Consider the following 21,684-nt stretch of genomic DNA (forward strand, 5'->3'; position numbering starts at 1 on the left):
CACAAGAGTAAAGAAGGAACAAGCCTATCAAAATACATACTCAAAGCAGATGCAGCAGGAAGTTTTGTTGCCTAACCAGGTTAGAGGAGGCGAAAGGTACTGGAGCGAAGGAAAGGGAAATAAAAGCCAAGCAGTAATTTTAAGCCTTGCCTATCATTTCATTACGACTTTCCAAGTTGAAAGCACAATGGTACTCTAAGCAACAAATCTGAGCATAGATGAACAATAACTGAACTGTCACTTTGTTAACCTTATGCACACCAGACTTTTAAAGGACTATTAGCAGAAGTTCCAAACTTGCCTCACACGGCAATCTTATCGGCTGCACTTCTTCCATGCTTGCACAGTTTGGAGCTTGTGCCTCCTTGCACAAGAAGCCAGCCAGTCAGCGAATGGTTTCAGTGGTATCTTGAGTAGATAACTTTGGACGGGCAGTTGGGCTCCACCCACGGAAGTGAAGCTGCGCTCCCTGCACGGATTCTGGAGCGCCGCGTGCACAGATCGTTTCCGCGGAATTGTCAGGATACATTTACAGCGATAGTACTACTGCCCCGGGGGAAAAATTGCAGAAGCTACATGCGAGGTCGGATTGCGTTCGATGATGCCGTGCGCTACCTGACGACACTCGATTCGTGCACACGCTAACACTACGTCGCTCGCGTTGGCGTGTCATCAAAGACAGCGACCTCGTTAGCTACGGCGCGACGCGATGGAAAATACTGATCACCCCCGTCGTGTGTGTCTTCTCTTCTGTGTTCCGTTTTAAGCGCTTCTTACGATGAATCAAAACCAACTAGCCCAGCTGCCAATTTTACTGACCCCCACGATTTATAATTGAGCCACCACTCCAGAATCAGAACACAAGGCTTGGCATGGAAGAAGCGAGGCACAAGTAGACAACGAATGCAGGCGCGTAAAGCCGATAGCACGCGAACTGCAAGACAACGTGAAGCTTACAAAACATATTAAACGACAGCACTACAGTTCTAGGAGCATGTAAAAAGCAGGGCGAAGCAGCGTGCAGAAGACAATGCGTTAGGCTTAACAAGACGTGCAACAGCAAGTTCACCAAAAATACCCAATCTAAATAATTACAAACACACCTCCCAACAAGAAAAAAGCGCCGCGAGGCAGCCGCTGGACAGGGAGATTAGTACGTAACGATGCGTCAGGCCTGTCATTCGAACCACGGACGGAGAACATCGGGACACAAGACGTGAACACCCTGCTGCCGTCGTCGTTACCACAAAAAAGCGGCATGATCAAATGACGTAAATATGACGTTTGTTTTGTGACGTCACAGGAAGTCACGTGATTATTTTAGCTTGACGTCACTTCTGCGTGGCAGCAGCTGTTGCGTGGCTCGTGCCACGCGCGTGGCAGGACACATACACTTATTATTATTATTATTATTAGAAGGTTTTCCTAGTGTCGGGAAGGGGCGCGCCGAAGCGAAATAGTCTGCAATGATCCAGAGTAGATGGCGCCACGGCTCGCTGGCGCGCGGCTCTCGTGGGCGTCTGCGCGCTTTTGTGCGGCTGTTCGCGTGCGAGCGTATTTTTTTGGCCGCTCACTACCCGTGCTCCGCAGACACACGAAAAATAATCAAGCATGTGATTATATACAGTCACGATGGCGATCTTGTGAGTTTGTAAAGCGCACTTTACGCGATCACGGCTTGGGTGCGCAAACCTCATCGGAAGGAGTACTTTGATTGTGGGGATTAACGCGCCGAAACTGCGCCGTAGTGGATCGCCCCGATTAATTTTGACCACCTGGGGTTCTTTAACGTGCGCGGAAATCTGGAACACACAGAGGATTTCGCTTTTCGCCTCCCTCAGAAAAGCGGCCGCCGCGACCAGAAATAAAACCCGCGTCCTTGAGCTCAGCAGCACTACGCTTTAGCCATGCACTAAGCCACTGAAGCGAGTGGAAGGGGCAGTTTTGCCTTTATCGGCCCTGTACGCGTGGTTCCAGCCACCCTGAGTAGAATTCAAATATTACTACTACTAAAAACATAGCAGAAGCAACGAGTTATGAAATACAGCTTGAAGTTTCCCATAAAAAAACTACCACCCAACAACCCCAAACATAACAGAATTCAAGATTGTCAATGAGCATTTATTGCAGCGTTACAAATTGAAACTTCAAAAACCACACTTTTTGAAAATTTAACACATATTCCCATCTTTGGGAGCAAAGCAAGGACCAGATACATAATTTAACAAACAGTCACATTTTTATGCGGAAAACAAAAAAATACATACGAGCACAGAACATTTTACACTCCAAAAAAGTATGCACGACGGTGCGCGTACAAGGCTAGGTCACTCCCAGCCGAAAAAAAACCATTGGCCACTCAATTGGTCCAATTTGCAACCCAATGGGTCCAAATGGAAACCCATTTGGTCCAAATGGACCTATTGGAGCGATCCGAATTGGTCCATTGGTTCGAACAGAATGGCCAGTTGGCCCAATTGTACCCATTGGCTCTAACCATAACGTTAATACTACTGACTGCTCCAACATGATGACCCAATCGGGGAGCCATTTTGGATAGTATTTGGACAGTATCCAATTATGACAACAATTTGCTGAAAGTTCATTCTCTCTCTCACCCTTAACTTGAAACCTTCAGAAATGTTCAAAACTTCAACCTTTACAAATGTATATTTATGAGGCAATTAATTTTGATATTACAATCAGCAATTCAAGTTAAAGTTCTCAAAAAAACATAACAAGCAAACACTAAAGATCGAAAACTTTCTGACACGAGTAGCGAAATTGTTTTGAAATTAAACCACGATCCAATCCAATGCAATCCAATCAATAGACGTACAGTGGATAAGTGGCATTCAACGTGGTGTTGGCGGTGTAGGTATGGTGGTATGGTGCAGGTGTGGTAGCCACCATAGTGTTGGTAGTCTAGGCGTGTTCGTCGGTTGCACACGTAGTCTTCTCTGACTGTACATTGCATTGGAAATGTAAGGTGGCCTGCAAGAGTGTGAGAAGTGGCGACGATGATGTCGTACACCCATAGCAGTGTGTTTAAAGATGTATCTTTACGCTGAACGCCGCTAAGCCTCGCACCGAAGGAAGAGTGTCTCTGTTTATGTGAGTAACAGAGCTGGTTCAGTTTTCCTTGCCATTTTCACTCCGCATAGTGTGAGCGGTATTATTAAGAATTAATTTGTCTGCCTAAATATATTTCAGGGGTGTTCATGTTACGATTGACGGGTTCACGACATCGCCGCGCAACGCAGTTCGCCATGCATGGCACGTTGTTGAAGAGGTGAGCTGACGCAACTCAACATTTGAGTGCCTTGTTGTTTTGATGCGCGAAACTGCAGTTTAAAACTTAACCCATTGTTCGCTTTTGCCACTCACTTTGTGAAGGTCCAGCCAGCGTGCAGCGAGCGGAGCACGGCATGGACAATGGCCTGTGAAAAATTGCTTAAACGGCGAACTGTCTGCATGCTGTGTATACAAACAGGGCAATAAAGATATTCATCCATTCCAAGAGTTCTTCTATTTGTGATACAGGTAACAAACGCACTGCAGCGGCAGCTCAGAAGGAGTGGCTGCGGAAGTGGGATAGAACCAACTAAAAGTGCAACAAGTTGGCGGCCAATGGGAAGACCTATTGGCGTTCCAATGGGTCTGCCAATAGGTCGCCCAATTGGCCGGCCAATGGGACGCCAATGGGTGCCTAATACATTATTGGCCGACCAAATGGCTGACCAATTGGCCAACCCATTGGAATTCCAATAGGTCGGCCAATGGTTTTTTCCGGCTGGGTTTTGCTGAACTGTAGACGTTTTCGTTGGCATCGCCTCATTTTCAGAAGTTTGTGTTTGTGCCTCTCAGCGCTCCTGTCCATATTCTTTGTTTTTGCAAAAAAGTGGAATCGGGTCAGGGCATAGAACTTTTCAATCAATCAATCAATCAATCAATCAATCAATCAATCAATCAATCAATCAATCAATCAATCAATCAATCAATCAATCAATCAATCAATCAATCAATCAATCAATCAATCAATCAACCAATCAATCAACCAATCAATCAATCAATCAATCAATCCTTTATTCGAAGAAACCAAGAGTCGAAGAGTCGGCAGCGGCAGCGGCGGAGCTCTGACGTTTCGACTAATTCCCCCTGCGCCAACTTTCCAGCTGCCTGCTGCACTACCGTGAATGCTGCCTCGTGCCGTCCTGGAGATTGGCCAGTCATCGTGAAGCCTTAAACTTTGCTGTATCTGCGCCATCACGTGCCTGGGACGTTTCGTGACGTCTACACCATGAAGCAACGCCCCCAGGGACTACAAAAGAAGACACCGACTCTACCCAAGCTTCAGTCGGCAGCAGCAGCGGCGGAGCTCTGACGTTTCGACTAATTCCCCCTGCGCCAACTTTCCAGGTTTGTCTCAACCCGCCTCGTAACCTTATAACGACTGTACTCTTGCTGTTTCACTGCTGCTGCTGCTGCTGCATTTTGTGCTGCCTGTATTTTTTCTTCTTTTTTCTATAATGCGTTGTGCCGTAGGGTTGTAGTATTTCTGCGCCTACGTCATTCTTCGGACATGTCTAATGATCAACAGTGCGCCACGTGCGCTGAAATACTTGAGCCAGATGAGCTTGTAATGTCATGCAGTGAATGCTTAAGCCAGTACCACCTTGGTAAATGTTCTGGAATTTCCGAGGTAACCTTTAAGACAAAGGGAGAGGAGTACAAAAAATCTTGGCGATGTCCTCAATGCCGTAAATCTAAGATGACTCCAACCTGTCCAAAAGAGAACGAGCAGTCTCTCGCCGCCATGCTACTCGACATCAGCGGGAAGCTTGATGACCTGATGCCTCTCAAAGAAACTGTAAGCGAAATCCAAGCGTCCATCAAATTCATGTCTGAGCAATACGACAAAGTTCTTTCTGATGTCGCAAGGCAGGATGGCGAAATCAAATCGCTGAAGTCCAGGGTCCTCAAACTCGAAAAAACTAACACGGAACACGACCTCTCCAAGATGTCTGCTGCGGTAAACGAATTGGAGTACCACAGCCGCAAACTCAACATCGAAATTCACGGCATCAAACAAACCAAAGATGAATGCCTCTTGTCGAAAGTAAACCACATCGCTTCCAAACTATCACTTGAACCTATAAACGAACAATCAGTCACTTCAATACACCGGCTACCTTCAAAGGCGGACAGGATCCCAGGAACTATCGTTCGCTTCGCGAACCAGGCTATGCGTGATCGGTGGCTTGACGAAAGGAAACGTATTCAAACTGTCGCGCCGGGTCACTTTATCTCAGAAAACCTAACCGCACACAATCGAGCACTACTGAAACTTGCAAAAGATTGGGCATCAGATAATGGCTATCGCTTCGCCTGGCACCGAAACGGGCGGATACTCGTTAAGAAGGATGAAGGTGGTCGTAATGTCCGAATAAAGTGTGCCGCTGATCTAGACAAGCTAGCCCCTCCTGGCCATTAAATGATCCCACAAACTACTATGTCTTGCGCAGATTGGGTTTTTCCTTCTAATGTTTTGAATTTTGTTGGAAACGAACATGCTAAAGCCACACGTTGATTCCACTTGAACTGCCAATGCGCCAAGAATAAAGCTGCGGAGCTGGATGTATTTTTTAGCAGCCTTGACTTTACATTTGATTTCATAATGTTGTCCAAAACCTGGTACGATGAATACTGTGTTCCTTGGCGTCTGCCGGATTATCGTTGTTTTACCAAATCAAGAACAGCGTCACGTGGAGGAGGAGTCTCCTTGCTCGCTCGCGAAGATATTTGTGTAACTCCTATCGAAGAATTTTGCTCTATTACCTGCAATTATGAAGTTTTGTCTGTTTTATGTGCCAAAACTGTGTATTCCGTGTTCTACCGACCTCCGCATGGGAATATCGATGACTTCATTTCTTTTCTTCAGTCTTTCATTCAATACGTTGCCGACAACAAGTATAATGTCATCTGGGGCGGAGACTTTAACATAAATATGCTAGCTGACAGCACTGCAGAACAACAATTTCGCACGCTGCTAGTAACTCATGGTTACTACAATCTGATTTGCGCGCCGACCAGGAAGACCGTCAATACATCAACATGTATTGATTTATTTATCACCAATTTTAATCCCAACAGTGTAAAAGCCGGTGTTTTTTGCCACAGTGTCAGTGACCACATGCCCATTTTTTTTAGTGTAAAAAGAGAGGTGAAGACCCTAAACGCATGCTCGCACAAATTTCAGCTGATCACACAGCATCAACTAGAAGCTTTTCAAAATGAAATGTTATCTACTGACTGGAACAATGTTTACAATGCGCAGAACGCCAACTTGGCCTATGAATCTTTTCTGCAGATATTTACGAGTTGCTATCAAAAATTCTTCCCTTTGCGTAACAGTACGAAACGCCCTGCCAAGATACGCAAGCCATGGGTAACGAAAGAACTTCTTGATAAAATTAAAGCTAAAACGAAGCTATACCAGAAGTTCATGGCATCGCGTAACCCAGCTGATTTTAAAATATTTAAATCTTTTCGAAACAAGCTAAATAATCAGCTACGAAAGGCCAAATCAAACTATCATTACCAGTCATTTAACTCTTGCCACAATGACAGCCGAATAATGTGGAAAAAACTAAACTGTATGATGAACCGCAACCCCAACTCGGTTCAGCCGATTAAAATTGTAAAAAATGATATTACCATACCGGAGCAACTACTTTCAGATACCTTTAATAATCATTTTACTAGTCTAGACGGCAGTGCTGTCAGTGACACGGCCTGCCGCCATATTACTGCGTTTTGCACCGACAGTATCTTCTTGCAACTTACCAATGTGACTGAGATTATTAAAACTTTTACAGAAATAAAGAATAGCACCACTCGCGATGCTGATCAACTACAAATGAGGCCAGTAAAGTTTGTACTTGATGCTATCGCACCAGTACTAACATACGTTTATAACTTATGCTTTTCTACAGGAGTTTTTCCGCAAAAAAATGCAAATTGGAAAAGTTTTAGCATTGTTTAAGGAAGGAGACAGAACTGATATTTCCAATTATAGGCCTATATCCATACTACCTTTATTTTCTAAGTGCTTGGAAAAACTTATTTTTTGACGTTTGTCTACTTTCTTAGAAAGTAAAAATCTTATAACTCAATGTCAGTTTGCATTTCGAAGAGGCATGAGTACGCAACTCGCTCTGTTAGAACAAAAAGAATTCATACTAAAAAAACTTTGAGGATAATTTACTGACCTTGGGGGTTTTCATAGATTTTAGCAAAGCGTTTGACTGTATAAATCATGACCTTCTACTTCAGAAAATACTTCATTACGGTATTCGGGGCGTCGCCCACGATCTTATAAAATCATATCTTAACCATCGCAGTCAGTATGTGGAAGTAAACGGTATTTCCTCTCAGCTCAAGCCTATCAAATTAGGCGTGCCCCAAGGCAGCATATTAGGGCCGCTTCTCTTCAATATTTATGTAAATGATATCGTTAATGTTGATGCTTCTACCAAATATGTAATCTATGCCGACGACACGACGTTACTCCTCACATCCAATAACTCTGAAGACTTAGTAACCACTGCCAATTCGGTCTTGGCAAAACTATATAAATGGTCGATCGAAAATGGCCTCACGATTAACACAAATAAGACTAAAACAGTTCTATTTCAAGCCAAAAACAAGAACGTAAGTCTTCAAAGTGACATAAGATTAAACCATTGTAATCTCGAAGTGGTGACGTCAGCCAAAACACTTGGTATCATTTTTGATCAAGATATGTCATGGAGTAGCCACACTAATTACCTCGCCGGGAAACTCTCGCAGATCGCGGGTCAAGTATTCGCACTTAAATCCCTTCCTCTCAAAGTAAAGCTACTCGTTTACCATTCTCTCTTTGCCAGTCACTTGAACTATTGTATTCTTGTATGGGGCACGACTTCTGCTACTAATATTAACCGTGTGTTTTTGCTCCAGAAAAAAATTATACGCTCTGTATGTAATGAAAAATTTGATGCACACACTGCACCTTTATTTTCACAATTTGGAGTAATTAAATTTCCCAGTTTGTATAATTACCAACTGTCGACCATGTTTATTAAAGAGCGCAGCTCTACACAACGTAAAATATGCTGCCTAGCAAACCTACGACCTACTGTGCGCCATTACGGCACAAGATCAGCAGAAACGTGGCATGTACCTTTCCCCCGAACAAATTATGGCAAACAAATGATCCGCTACAATCTTCCAGCATGATTTAAATTCAATTATAATTCTTGTACAACCGCTCAACTGAAAACGTTCTACTTACATTGCTAATCTGCAGTAAATTGTGTGGCTATGTCTGTTATTATGTTCCTGCTTACTATGTTAGCATGTTCTTTTTTTTTTGCCATGGTAAAATGATGGAATTCTACTTTGTACGCGCACAACCGTGCGTGGTATTTCTGGTCATCCATGTGCTTGGATTAATTTCCTTCGTCCCTCGCTCGGTCATGCGTTTTTGCGTGCACTTTTACATGTACATATGATTGTGTATATATAACCTTTGTATATCTATATGTAAGTTCTGTCCTTACGTTTTGTATATTTTTGTTGCTTTTCCGCCCTGCTGCTGCAACTTACACGGGTTGTAAGGGCCAGTCAAGTTGCTTATGTGCAACTTTTTCCCTTTCTTTCCCCATAACCTTGTACAGTTTATGAAAAATAAACTATTACTATTAAAATACATTAATTATGTCCCTCGTAACATTCCTTCCGTGTTCGCTGCACCCAACTTCTTGAAGCTGAGTTCCGTGCAAAAACTGCAAAAAGTCCACCATGCTTCCAGCATGAAGCTCATTTCTGCTGAAGAACACATTTAAGGTGTTTTCAAGATTTCTAACGAGCTCCTCGACTGGCTAGGAAGGGTAAAATAACCCAGCATGGTCAAATTCACGTGTAAAAGAAGCATTCTGATTGCACTCTGCTTGCACAGGCAAAATACAAAGAGAAGAAGCGCATTCAAGGCCCGAAGACCTTTTGAGGGATTTTCTCACAACATAGCCCGCCATGTAAAATACAAGGCGGCTGTCACTGTGCTTTTCAATGCAGCTTTTGTGATCAAGCAGCCCTCGTGTTCGCAACACATATTCTGCACGTTCCAAGTTGCCATCATCCAAAAATCTCGTCAATTACCGCTGATATGTGGGCTGACTTTTCTCTACCAAGGTCAGATGGCCCCAAAAGTGCCGTGACACCTTCTTCGGGAGAGTTCCCATTCTTAGGGGACCAGGCTAGACTGTAGAATGACAGACTGTTGATTATTATCAAGAACTGCTCCGGTGATGGATGGTCATTGCATCCGAAAGACTGCCTTACAATCCCGAACACATTTTCCATTTTGTCTTGGCCTAAATTAGCCGTTAAGAGATATTGTCACGAAGCCAAGGACGACGCAGTTGTCTTGAAGGAGAAACAAGTTTATTGGAGCGAACTTGTGCTCCCCTAACAACTCAAAAGAATGCAGAGGCGGCGAAGCAGCGGTCCACAAAGTGACTAGCACAGGCGAGTGTCGTCAAATGAATGCCGCGGCGTCTGCTCTGCAGGCTTTTACTTTTCGGCGCAAGTGTTTCTGGAAACGTCGATTCACATCCAGAACATTGTAGGTCACAGAAGATTATTCTGGGCTAGTGACGTTAGGGCGAAACAGTCTGCTTATCTGAATGTGATACCCGTGCGGCATAAAAGTAAAGAATGTAAGACGCGCTTCGTTTGGAACGCAGATAACACAGCCGGGCGTGGCCCGGCAGTAAAAACAAACAATAAATAAACTGTCACGATTTAGACCCGCGTTCGTGAACCAGGGAGGGTAGGGGTACCCTCCAGCCGAGAGACGACCTGTATCGTGCTGGTGGTGACGGTGACTGACCCCCGAGCAGCCGTGCTCGGCGGTGTTTATTGCCCGGCCACACACTATAGAGAGTTTTAGCTGACCGTTTCTGAAGGTCCGCTCCGCTCCGATAGCAAGCGGGAGCGCCATTGCGCATGCGTGGTACGCCAGCGCGCTACCGGAGATACCGGAGCGGGGCCCCGCTCCACTAACCGGGACCTCTTAGCGGACCGTCGCGGCAGCTTACGCTACCGGGCGGAATTTCAACATGGCTGCCCCCGCAATGTGAGCGCGCTCCGGCGAACTTCGTTTCTTCAGTTGAAACACGACCGACAAAGCAGCGAAAGCGCTTCCGAATAGGCAGTGGTGCCACACACCTCAAAGATCTTTAGAACGGAAGCGAAAAACGTCGACCGAACCGCGGGGCTGCTTCTATGCAGCGCCGAGAAAGACAGCCTTGGCTTGGCTATTCAAAAGTTTATTGGCTTGTTTATTGATATTTAGAAAAATTATACCATGTCAGTGACTACATTATACAAAAAAAGGTTAAATGAGGCCAAGAAACACGGTATTTTGCTTTGTTTGGGTGACCAAATACAAATTCTTATGTTTCTTTAGGATGAAGTTTTGGTTGAAAGGCGCACGCGAAACGACCAGTCACGCGAATCATTCCCCGTCGAGGGGGATACGGTTATCGCTTAGCTAAAAGCCTTTCGGCTGCTGACGCTCCGGTTGTGCTGAGCGGGACGTCGGGAGCATAGCGGAGCGTCAAAAACGGGCAGCTAAAACTCTCTAATGTTGCCCACCGAGCCTGGTGGGGCCACTGAACTTAGCGGCCAACGAATATCAGGGATGGGGGGGCGCCACATACTTGTCACACCCCTCACCCCCAAGTTTGTTTGTCCTACGCAAACACGAAACAACACTTGTCCCCCCGGCGAGTAACGGTCTGGCGGTCTCCGTAGTCTCGCACTCCGTCTGGGCACAGGTGTCGATGCAGGTGTGGCAGCATTGGGTGCCACCTGTGTCACTCTCGCACCAGCTGTCAGCCTTCCCGGTGTCGAAGGACTTGCGCGTGGCGCCACAGTGGCGCGAGTAGCAAGTCGGTGAAGCTGGCTCCCCTTGAAGGAGTCCAGGCTGAGGCAGTGCAGCGGGCCCGTGGCCAGGCAGCCCGGCTGCGCCAGCAGGGGCGCCAGCACCTGCTCGGGCGCGTACGGGCCCCCGCACAGCATGCACAGCATCAGCCGCAGGTCCGTCTGGGGCCCCGCGACCGCGGGCAGCGCCTGGTAGATGTGGAGCTGGCCCGCCCGCCGCTCGATGCTCTCCACCAGCGCGCACAGCGCCTGCTCCAGCCGCACGGGGTCCAGGCCGCCGCCGTCGTCCACGAAGGGGCACTGCAGGCTCTTGGCCCGGTTGATGCCCTCCTCGCGCATGAAGTCCCCCTGGCCCGCAAACACCATGACCAGGGGCAGGCCGTGGAAGGGCAGCCAGTCCTCCTGCTCCAGGTTGGCCAGCAGGGTCTTCTCGAGGCTCTCGCGGATGTACTCCAGCCCCGGCTGGCTGGCGTACACGCACAGGCAGCCGTGGGGCAGGGGCTCCGTGCGGAACGAGTTGTGCGGCAGGCCCACGTCGCCAGCGATGATCCTGAAGTTCAGCGCGTACTGGGCCTTGTCTTCGAGCCGGAAACCCTGCGGGTGCGCCTGCCGCATGGCCTGCGCCACCTGCTGGGCGCTGCCCCCGGCGCCCAGTACCACCAGGTGCAGCAGGCGGCCGTTGGCGCCCAGCACCCCGCCGCCGTTGGTGCCGTCGTCTCGCCGGTGCAGCAGCTGCTCGATGACGCCGTCCATGCAGTCTGGCTGGACGGGGCAGTGCTCCCTCTGGCACATGAATGCTTGCCGACGTGCCAGTGAATGTCCCCACCCCAGGCTGGAACAGGGCCTTGAACTTGGTCAGGAGGCTCGGGACGTCTTCCACCGCACGCTCTGCTTCCTGGTACTCCGGCAGCCACACGCCCAAAGCCTGGATCCAGTTCCGGCCCAGCAGCGTCGGTGACGACCCCTTGGTCAAGTACAGGGGCAGGGTGGCCTCCCTGTCGCCAAGGCAGACGCTGACCTGGGCTTGACCCTCGACTTGGGCGAGCTGTCCGGAGTAGCTGTGCAGCATGACGCCCGACGCCTCGACGGACACGCCAGGGAAGGTGTGTCTAAATGCTTTCCCGGCCATGACTGACACACTGGCCCCTGTGTCCAGCTCCATGGGAATGGGGCGCCCGCAGACTTCGACGGTCAGCCAGTATGGTGGCACCGGCGGCTGCACTGTGGCCGCGTGCCACATGTCGAAAATCTGCGGGTCTTCGGCCACGACGTGAAGCCTAGCCGTTGCACCCGAAGCTGCTGCCGCACGCCCCCGCCGCCTACCCTTGCGCCGACTCCCTCGGCCGTGGGCTGGCGCGGAACCTGTGCTCGACGCCGGCTGCTGCTTCCGTCCGTCCGCCGTCGTCCCCCCTAGGCCCGCCCGAGCAATGTGCCCAGTTCTTACGCACGCAAAGCACTCCGCTTGCGCGAACTGGCACTGTGAAGGGGGGTGGTCACCACCGCAGCGAACGCACCTGCCATGCCGTGCCGCCATCTTGTTTACCGCCGCCTCCGCCGACGGTGAGCCGGCCGCACGCGCTATCTCGCCCGCGTCCTTGGCCGCAGCCTCCATCGCCAGCGCTGCCTTCACGGCGTCGTCCAGCGAGGGGTCGGGAAGCTCCAGGAGTCGCGTCTGCACGGCGGAGTCGTTGATGCCGCAGACGAAACGGTCCCGGAGCAGCGAGTCGAGCTGCTCCCCGAAGGCGCAGCCGCTCGCCAACCCTCGCAGCGCTGCGACGAACTGCCCGAGCGTCTCTCCGTCTCGGCGGCTCCGGTTGTTGAAGCGAAAACGCTCTATTAGCGTCGACGGAGCCAGGCTGTAGTGCGAGCGCAGCGTCGCGAGCAGCTCACCCAGCGACTTGTCGTGCGGCGTGGCCGGCTTGAGCAGGTCGAGCAGGAGGGTGAAGACGCGGGTCCCGTAGCTGGCCAGGAAGATGTCGCGCTGTTTTGCCTCGGGTGTGTCGTTCGCCCGGAAAAACACGCCGACTTGTTCCTCGTAGACCGGCCAGGCGGACCCTTCACCCTCGAAGGGCTCGAGCCTCCCGTACAGCGGCATGGCGTAATGGCGGCTGGCTTGAGGGGGCGGTGTCTCGGCGTTCTCGGTGGCGGCGTTCACGGTGGCTTCGGCCGCTCCGCGGGCTTCTTCCCTCGTCGCCAGTGTCACGATTTAGACCCGCGTTCGTGAACCTGGGAGGGTAGGGGTACCCTCCAGCCGCGAGACGACCTGCAGCATGCTGGTGGTGACGGTGACTGACCCCCGAGCAGCCGTGCTCGGCGGTGTTTATTGCAAGGCCACACACAATGTTGCCCACCGAGCCTGGTGGGGCCACTGAACTTAGCGGCCAACGAATATCAGGGATGGGGGGCGCCACACACTTCTCACATAAACAAACCCATACGTGATTCGCGGCATTACGCCCCTCTAAGAGTGCATCGACCCGATGCTAAACACAGTCCGAAAGAACAACAAAAAAAGTCCGTCATCTTGCATAGTAAGATTTCAAGCGCCGTGATGTTCCGGAATCACCATCGGGGATCACCTCGTAAGTTGGCCGACACGTCGTAGAATCTGGTACGGTCCGAAATACCGTCGCAGAAGCTTCTCACTTAGTCCACGTCGACGGATGGGAGTCCCAACCCACACACGATCCCCAGGGTGGTACTCGGTGTCTCGGCGTCGGAGGTTGTACCGCCCGGCATCCACCAGCTGCTGGTCCGTTGTACGAACTCGAGCCAGCTGGCGGGCCTCCTCCGCACGCTGAAGGTATCCTTGGACGTCGGCGTTGATGTCGTTGTCTTCAGTTAAATTTCGCCTCTCCATCTTTTTGGCGAACTGATGGAGACGAAATAGTGATGTTCTTTTGATGCGCGAGCCGAGAGGACGATCTCGACTCGCTCCGATGACCGACGACCGATGCTTGGAGCGGGTGAGGGATGAGGACTGCCTTCCTTGCTGGATATTAGGTTTATTTACACTTATTTACATTCCTCCAAGTTTACATCAGGTCAGAGTGACGGTTACATTCTCACTCTGACAGCAGCAGCCTGTTCGGCCGAGATCTATACTGAACTAGATCCCCTCTCGACCGACCCCGAGAAAACCCAACAGTCGGGTTTTGATAACAAAAACCCCGCCTCCAAAAAGGGGGCGTACAAGAAAGAGAGAAAAACCTTTCAAAACAATTATTACAAACCATTGATTGGCCACAGGAACCAGCCAATCACACACATGTCCCCACCTGCGGTCACGTGACCTAACACTCTCTCTTACACACTCATAGTGCGTTTCCCACGAACGCCATAGCACCCGACAAGCAAATACAGGACATCTGTGGCCTAAGTGGACACACATTACGTTCAGCGGGCGGCATCTGCTAAAAGCTCGCGCGGCTAACCTCTTCCCGCGTCCTGGTCTGCGCGCGCAACGGGACAAAGAGGGAGTCGTTGCTAATCCCCTCCCAGACTAAAGGGGCGCCGCCGCCTGCCGCCAGTCCCCCCGGAAGACGCGCTTCAGGCCCACTCGGTGGTCTCCGAGGCGATTGACCCGTCAACGACCACCGCCGCCGCCGGAGTCGAAGATTTTCCAAACTTACACCGCGCGCATTCAACACTAAGAGATACGACAATCTGGCTTCCCGTCAGCTTGTTATGCCGAATGACCCAGCCACCTCCGACGCGACAGAGATACTCAGGCTAATCACCCCCGTCCTTTGACACACAAAAGGACGGGCACAACACACGCTCTCCGCGTCTCCGAACCTGGCGTCCGTGCGGCTACATGAAAGGGACCCAGGATCGTAGCTACCAGCGGAGACGACGCCAATACATGGGCCACCGGCGGCCTTCATTAATTACATGCGGAGCCCGAACGTAACATCTTCTACGTGCGGAAGCATGGCGTCGAGCATCGTAGTCGGCCGTCTTCCGTAGACGAGCTCGAATGGTGCCATCTGCGTAGTTTCCTGGATAGCCTTATTGTACGCAAAGGTGACGTACGGTAGCACTTCGTCCCAAGTCTTATGTTCAACGTCGACGTACATTGACAGCATATCCGCGATTGTCTTGTTCACGCGTTCCGTTAGTCCATTCGTTTGGGAGTGATACGCCGTCGTTCTTCGGTGATCCGTGTTGCTGTAGCGTAATATCCCTTGCATCAGTTCCGCAGTAAAGGCCGTTCCGCGGTCCGTGATTGGGACTTCCGGGGCTCCATGTCGCAGCACAACTTGGCTTATGAAGAACTTTGCGACTTCTTGTGCAGTCCCCCTCAGAAGTGCGGCGGTCTCTGCGTAGCGCGTCATGTAGTCTGTCGCTACAACAATCCACTTGTTCTCGGATCGGTATGTAGGGAACGGGCCCAGAAGGTCCATTCCAATCTGTTGGAAGGGCCTCGATAGGACGCCGATCGGTTGCAGAAGTCCGGCGGGTCTCGTCGGTGGCGTTTCTCGTAGCTGGCAGTCACGGCAGCTCCGGACGTAGTGTGTGACGTCGGATGCAAGGCGGGGCCAATGGTACTTCGCCTTGATTTTCCCAATTGTGCGAGCTGTGCCGAGATGTCCGGAAGACAGGTCGTCGTGGCACGCTTCCAAAATTTCGTCACGAAGATCTGCCGGGATCACAAGAAGATAATTTGCTCTCGTTCCGGGGCTGAAATTCTTCTTCACGAGGACGGAGTTTTTCAGGCTGAATGCAGGTAGCGTTTGAAGGCCCTGGGCACGGCGACGTTGCATCCTTGGAGGTAGTCGATCATGACCCGTAGATTGGGGTCGGCACGCTGCTGGGCAGCCAGGTCGCTCTCAGTCCCGACTCCGAAGAACGCACTGTCTTCATCGGAGTCTTGTGGTGGTGGGTCGACGGGGGCACGGGACAGGCAGTCGGCGTCGGAGTGTTTCCTCCCGGATTTATAGACTACTGTAACGTCGAATTCTTGCAGGCGCAAGCTCCACCTACCAAGACGGCGAGAGGGGTCCTTCAAATTGGTGAGCCAACACAGCGCATGGTGGTCTGTCACTACCTTAAATGGTCTTCCGTACACGTATGGGCGAAATTTTGAAATGGCCCATATAATCGCGAGGCACTCTTTCTCAGAGGATGAGTAGTTTCTTTCTTCCTTGGGCACACCACGGCTGGCATAGGCGATTACTTTCTCGCACCGGCTTTGCTTTTGTACGAGGACGGCACCCAAGCCTATATCACTGGCGTCCGTGTGCATTTCTGTTTCGGCATTTTCGTCCAAATGCGGGAGCACAGGCGGGCTCTGCAGGCATTGTTGCAGCTCGCAGAAGGCTGTTTCTTGGGCCTTTTCCCAGCTTAAAGGGGTGCTATCTTTCGTCAAGTGGGTGAGTGGCTCTGCAATGCGGGCGAAGTTTGCGACGAAGCGCCTGTAGTATGCGCATCATCCGAGAAATCTCCGCCCGCCCTTCTTATCTTCCGGTCTTGGGAAGTTCCGGATGGCGGAAGTTTTCGCCGGATCAGGCCGGACTCCCGCGGCGTTGACGACATGGCCCAAAAACTTGAATTCCTCTTACGCGAAGCGGCACTTTTCAGGCTTCAGCGTTAACCCCGACGTACGGATGGCCTCGAGTACAGACTGCAACCTTGCAAGGTGTTCGTCGGAAGTCCGGGAGAATACCACAACATCGTCGAGGTATACGAGGCAGGTGTGCCACTTCAGGCCAGCTAGCACCGTGTCCATGACTCGTTGAAACGTTGCTGGCGCCGTGCACAACCCGAACGGCCTCACCTTGAACTCGTATAGGCCGTCTGGGGTTATAAATGCAGTCTTCTCTCGGTCTCTCTCGTCCCCTTCAATTTGCCAGTAGCCGGTCTTCAGATCCATCACTTCGCGTGGCAGAGGTGGTCGAGGACGTCCTCGATTCGGGGGAGGGGGTACAGGTCCTTTTTTGTGATTTTGTTCAGTCGCTGGTAGTCAACGCAAAACCTTAATGTGCCGTCTTTTTTCTTCACGAGTACGACCGGGGCAGCACAGGGGCTTTTCTACGGCTGTATAATGTCGTCGCTGAGCATGTCGTCGACTAGAGTCCGGATAGATTCCTGCTCCTGTGAAGAGACGCGATACGGTTACTGTCCGGTAGGTCGGGCTCCATCTTCGGTTATTATTCGGTGCTTCGCCAGAGGTGTCTCACGTAGTTTTGAGTTCGACGAAGAACACTCTGTAGCGATGCAGAAAATCCAATAATTTCTTCCGTTCTTCTTGCGGTAACGCCGGATTCACGTCGAAGGGATTCGGAAGCTTGAAGCTTGAAGGTCTCTTAGGGTGCGCGTTCAAAGTCGGCAACCGCGATCACGTCACTTGCTTCTTGCGTTTCTTCGAGGTACGCAATTGCAGCGCCCCTGTTTAAATGCTGGTATTCCTCGCTGAAATTAGTGACCAAAACTTGGGATTGGCGTTGCGTAAAGCGCGCAATGCCTCTTGAAACGGAGACACCGCGGTCGAGGAGCAACCTTTGGTCACTCTCCACGATAGCGTCGACGTCAGGAACAGCATTTTCACAGTAGACGGTGATCATCAAGCTTGCGCGGTTTGGCAGTGTGACATGATCATCGGCGATCCTTAAAGCAGCACGGTGTTCGGGGTTCGGTTCTCGCGTCATGGAGTGATCGGAGGCAGAAGTTATGGACTTGGTCTGTAGATCAATTATTGCACCGTTGCCCGTCAAAAAGTCCATTCCAAGAATTACGTCGCGGGAGCAGTTAGGCAAAATAACGAACGTCGCAGGGTACTTTGTGCCGTCTATGGTGACGCGCGATGTGCACGTTCCACTTGGCGTCACGAGGTGGCCTCCTGCTGTGCGAATGTGCGGACCGTCCCATGTGGTCATAACGTTCTTCAGCTTAGACGCAAAAGGTCTGCTCATGACCGACTAGTCGGCGCTCGTGTCTATGAGGGCGACTACTTCAAAGCCGTCAATGCACAGCTGAACTTCGGACGCTGCCTTCTTCGAGTTCCGGGTGCGTCGTGGCGTCGTTTCTCGGCTTCTGCGTGTTGACGGCCGGGCACTGTGCGCCATGGTCTTCGTTGTATGCTCATCGGCAGGTTTGGTCATGTCGGGTACACGTCACGCCGTTTTGCTGTCGTCGTGGTTGGGAGTCACGTCAGGGTTAGATTGGGTCGTCGGGTTCGGGGCATGTCTTGAATCATCGTCTTCAGCGAGTCGCTGTGTCGTTGGAGGGTTTTTATTTTTCCGCCGTTGTGCAACTTTACCTCCCGAAGTTGCTGCTTTTAGTTTCCCCCGCGTGGGCTGGGGGGACCTTCCACGTGAGAAGTCAGCAGTGCTGCGGCGGTTCGGTGACTGATACGGGTAGGGCGACGGTTAACGGTTGAAGCGGGCTGGTCCTCGGTTGGTGTTGGAGAGGTATTCTTCGGTCTCAGCAGGGCGCTGGCCGTATCGAGGGCGTGGGGCGTCGACGGAGAACCCTCGCAAACCGAGCCTCTTGCAGGGACAGCGACGGTAGATGTGGTCGGCCTCTCCGCAGTGGTAGCACAGCCGGTGATTATCGGGCGTTGGCCACACGTCGGTCTTCCTTGGCGTCTGGTATTGGTCTACAGGGCGTCGGGCGGGCGGCATTGGGCGGCGATATAGCTCGGCCTCTTGACGACGGGTTGGAGCAAGTCGCGGTTGACGAACAGCCGAAGAGTAGGTCATGGCTTGTGGTTCGCGGGGTGCTTCCGACGGCGTAGAAGTTCCCAGTGCGTTTTGAACTTCTCGGATTACGTCGGTCAGGGAAGCCACGTGAAGTTGCGGCGTCATTGGAAAAAGCTAAGCTCCTCCCTGACCACTGCTCGGATGGTCTCTCGCAATGTATCGGAGCTTCCATTTGCGGCACCGATGGTCTCAGAGAACAGCGCGTTGACAGGGCGGTCGTACTGCCTCGTTCGAATTTCTAGCGTCTTCTCCATCGCGGCCGCCTCTGACGCGAATTCCGCCACTGTTTTCGGAGGGTTACGGACTAGACAAGCAAAAAGCTCTTGCTTCACTCCTCGCATTAGAAACCTGAGCTTCTTTTCTTCGGTCATTTCGGGGTCCGCACGGCGAAAAAGTCGCTTCATCTCCCCAACGAAAATCACGACTCCTTCGTTGGGGTGCTGCGTTCGAGTTTCAAGCAAAAGCGCAGCTCGCTCTTTTCTCACCACGGTAGTGAGGGTCTTCAGGAACTCCCTTTTGAATTAAGTCCAGTCGGTCAAAGAGCTCTCATGGTTCTCGAACCAAGTTCGAGCTGCATCTTCTCTTCTTTTCCTTGGTCATTTCACGGTCCGCACGACGAAAAAGTCGCTTCATCTCCTCAACGAAAATCACGGCTCCTTCGTTGGGGTGCTGCGTTCGAGCTTCAAGCAAAAGCGCAGCTCGCTCTTTTCTCACCACGGTAGTGAAGGTCTTAAGGAACTCCCTTTTGAATTAAGTCCAGTCGGTCAAAGAGCTCTCATGGTTCTCGAACAAAGTTCGAGCTGCATCTTCTAAGTAAAAGAAGACATGCCGGAAAGTTTCTTCGTCGTCCCACCTGTTGATGCGGACGTGCTCCAGCTTCTCCAACCATTCTTCGGGGTCTTCAGCGGGGGCTCCGCGGAACGATGGCGGTTCTCGGGGCTGCTGGAGGACGATTGGCGACGTTGTTTCTTGCACCATGGTGTTGGTTGCAGCGTTCCTTCTCTTGGGCCCTTCTGGCAGAAGACCGAACTCGGGTAGCAATCCTTGCAGTCGGCGGTTTTCTCTGGTTGGACTGGCTTGGCGGCTTCCAGATGTCGTAGATAGCATAAAGGCTTAGACCCGCAGCTCCACCAGATGTCACGAAGCCAAGGAGGACGCAGTTGTCTTGAAGGAGAAACAAGTTTATTGGAGCGAACTTGTGCTCCTTTAACAACTCAAAAGAATACAGAGGCGGCGAAGCAGCGGTCAACAAAGTGACTAGCACAGGCGAGTGTCGTCGAATTAATGCCGCGGCGTCTGCTCTGCAGGCTTTTAGCCTTCGGCGCAAGCGTTTTTGTAAACGTCTATTCACATCGAGAACATTGTAGATCACACAAGATTATTCTGGACTAGTGACGTTAGGGCGAAACAGTCTGCTTATCTGAATGTGATAGCCCGTGCGGCATAGAAGTAAAGAATGTAAGACGCGCTTCGTTTGGAACGCAGATAACACAGCCGGGCGTGGCCCGGCAGTAAAAACAAACAATAAATAAACAAACCAATACATGGTTCGGCGGCAATATTTAAAACCAAGAGAGCTACTCAAGTAGCAAAGGAGTGACAGCGTGCTTTTCAAAGTCACACGCAGCCCACGGGCAGTTCCTGGACTCAAAAACCCGCCACCATGCTCAGCAGCGTGTTGTTCCCACTTTACCAGGAATTCAATAAAATGGTCGGGAAACTGCGCACTCGGTGAGTTTAGTCGGAGGCCTTTCGATGGTGTTCTAGAATACATGACAAAAATGAGCTTCTCCATGAGCTTTACAAGCTCTTTTGTAGGTTGGACTGCTCGGAATGTTTTATTCGAGTGTTCTTTATAGAAGAAAAGCCCCTTTAGGACTTCTTCACTGAGACATTGAAAAGCTAAGTTCACCCGCATTTTCTCAAAATAATTTGGTTGAATGTGCGACTTGGTAATGCGTGGCATAACTTTCAGTGTCAGAAAGTTCTGGTCCTCTTTCCACAGAGGACCAGATCATGAGAACCAGCTTCCTTAATTACATCGGCGTGGGCATGACCAGGTGGAATTTGAAGACCTTTTGACACTACAGCATTTCGCACACATTTGACCAAGTGAGGAAAGTAGGAGATACAATGCAGGCTTCTTGTTGCGTCCACTGGATGGGGAACTTTGCACGTTATTTCTTTGAGGGGTTTTGCAGAGGTAACAAACTTTTGTTACTTAGGGCAACTGAGAAGGCTCAATGGGATTCAATACAAGTGCCGGGATCCAAATTGGCCTACCTTTGATCCCGAACAGTTTCCATAAACTTAGATTCCAAGGAGCCCCATCCCTGGTCCAGTAGTCGACAAAAAGGCCAGACTTCTCAACCAGAATTGTGGCCTCCAGAAGAAATTTCGAAAGAATGTTCGCTTTCCCGTTTCCCTTGGACGCGCAAACCCCTAGGATCTGGGTCCAGGTCCCTGGAAAAGGAAATAAAAGGGCTTTGTCAAGTACAACTTTGCGAAGAGAATTGCTTGTGCAGTACAATATAGTTCCAAAGTAGAAAGTATAAACATAAAAAAGATTATGCTATCATCACATACTCTACGGAGAAATCACCCTGGAAAGGCTGAAACATGATGGCAAGGCCGTGGTCACTCACTTTAGTCTCGTTCCTTTTAGTTAATGAGCCGAGGTCCACAAAGCCGCTGAGTTCTCCAGAGGTCTTGACACTGATGTTCTCTGAGAGTTTTATTTCATCGAACACAATACCGCCATGGCAGCTGTGTGTACCCATGCCTTCAGTCTTCTTCTTCAGTGCAACGAAAATGCTGGCATTATAACCAAACGAACTCCTAAAACCGGCCATGTGTCGGTATAAACAGGACTTGCTGGGAAGAGCCAGTATCTCATGCCTCCTCACGTGCTCATAAAGCTTGGGGCTCTTTATGCACATGAGTATACACTCCAAAACCCAGAGTTGGTCGTACACCATGCCCCCGGTCGACT

At 50.7% G+C, this 21,684-nt stretch overlaps 1 pseudogene; it reads right to left on the reverse strand.

Moving 5' to 3' along the window:
* Positions 1 to 1,538: 1,538 nt before the first annotated feature.
* On the reverse strand, positions 1,539 to 21,544 carry LOC144157600 (uncharacterized; annotated as a pseudogene).
* Positions 21,545 to 21,684: the final 140 nt, after the last annotated feature.

Source organism: Haemaphysalis longicornis, unplaced genomic scaffold (genome assembly GCF_048455015.1).
Source record: "Haemaphysalis longicornis isolate Haplotype H1 unplaced genomic scaffold, Haemaphysalis longicornis Haplotype H1 scaffold_10, whole genome shotgun sequence".
In the NCBI taxonomy this organism is placed as follows: Eukaryota; Metazoa; Arthropoda; class Arachnida; order Ixodida; family Ixodidae; genus Haemaphysalis; species Haemaphysalis longicornis.